The sequence below is a fragment of the Stegostoma tigrinum genome, chromosome 43 (assembly GCF_030684315.1).
Source record: "Stegostoma tigrinum isolate sSteTig4 chromosome 43, sSteTig4.hap1, whole genome shotgun sequence".
NCBI lineage: Eukaryota > Metazoa > Chordata > Chondrichthyes > Orectolobiformes > Stegostomatidae > Stegostoma > Stegostoma tigrinum.
This window is the reverse complement of record NC_081396.1, coordinates 13,245,507-13,247,150: the sequence shown is the minus strand read 5'-3', so window position 1 is coordinate 13,247,150 and position 1,644 is coordinate 13,245,507. Positions and strand designations below refer to the sequence as shown.

At 46.4% G+C, this 1,644-nt stretch overlaps 1 protein-coding gene across 7 annotated transcripts in view; it reads left to right on the top strand.

Annotated features, from left to right (window-relative positions):
- The window catches only part of LOC125449040 (zinc finger protein 239-like), a 249,880-nt gene that overhangs the window by 168,160 nt on the left and 80,076 nt on the right, over positions 1 to 1,644 (top strand). The window lies entirely within an intron of this gene.

Genomic DNA, 1,644 nt, shown 5'->3' with positions numbered 1-1,644 from the left:
TTGCCGGTTTTGCGCATGCTCCACGCTGTGTCCGGGACTGCGCCTGCGCATTGCCCTTCAGAAAACGTGTTAACAGAACGTGTTTACATAACACCTTTAACAACATTGAAAAGAAAATCCTGTGACATTTCACGTCAACGATAACATTCTATCAGAGATAGCAGGAACTGCAGATGCTGGAGAATCTGAGATAACAAGGTGTAGAGCTGGATGAACACAGCAGGCCCAGCAGCATCAGAGGAGCAGAGAAGCTGATGTTTCGGGGCTGGACCCTTCATCAGAAGAATCTCAGCTTCAGTGGACAGAAAGCAGAGCCAACGTTTCACGTCCAGTGAGCTTCCTCAAAGAACAATTGGATCTGCCTTTTATGTGTACAATGAATATATAAATTCTCCCAAGCCCACGACTGTTCTTGATCCTTGGTACTGTTATCCGCTCTGCTGAACTCTTCTTCCCAGCGCATTCTCACTCCTTTACCCCAACTACTCATCTGACACTTTCTCCACTGCAATCTCATCACCTCTAACCTGCTTTCATCTCCTCTCCTGGTCGCCCTATCTATCGTTGCTTTTGCTCGTTCTTGCTGTATCTGCACTTATTTTATTCCTCTTGTACACTCCGCCATGTCTATGCTGCTTTCTGTAGAATTAAATGTATTCGTTCTTCAAGTATGCCTCTTTTCCCCCAGCAGCCTGTACATGTATTGTGTCCTCTTGTTCCGCCTATCAAAATGTAACATAGCAAAATCCATAGCCGAGAAGCGAAAGAAACGTCACTTGTCCAAGAGACTGTAGACAACCTCTTAGACTGCTCAGCCATACAACCTGACACAGGACCTTCTTTGTTATTGTTTTCGCTGGTAATATCACTGTAACAAATTATAGTCGAAGAGCTTCGAGCACTCGCTCGAGCTTGCTCAGTTATTTAATAAATCCATCGCGTATTCCCAACCTAAAGTCCAAATTCATCTGAGAATAGCGACAAAACAAATAAACTCTGCACGAGGAGCAGGAAAAGGGCAGCGAGATAGGTTGAGTTGCTGATACCGCCAATCAACACAGATAGGGTTGCCCTATCGCTCTCTAATGAAGGGTCTAGGCCCGAAACATCAGCTTCTGTGCTCCTGAGATGCTGCTCGGCCTGCTGTGTTCATCCAGCTTCACACTTTGTTATCTCAACACAGATACTATGGGTGAAATGGTCACATGCATTGTTGCAAATCTTCTGCAATTTTATTTGCGCAATATTGACAGAGCTTTGTGTCCTGAAGTCACAGCAGAGTGGTAAGCCGCGCCATTTCTCACCTTCCCTGATTGTAGTGTCCAATTCGCCTTCTGTGGTGCAGATGTTTGCCCTGACGACAGGTTGACTCTCAGTGGTTAACACTGCTGCCTCACAATGCCAGTCTGTGTGGAGTTTGCATATTCTCAACGCCACTGCGCGGTTTCCGCTGGGTGCTTCTGTATATTCCTACAGTTCAAAGGTGTGCAGGTTAGGTGGTTTCGCCGCACTAAATTGCCCCTGGTGTTCAGGAGTCTGCACTCTACGTGGATTAACACTGGGAAATGCAGAGTTATAGAAGATAGCAGGGTGCTCTTCGGAAGGTCGGTGTAGACTTGATGGCCAAATGACCTGCTTCCACAC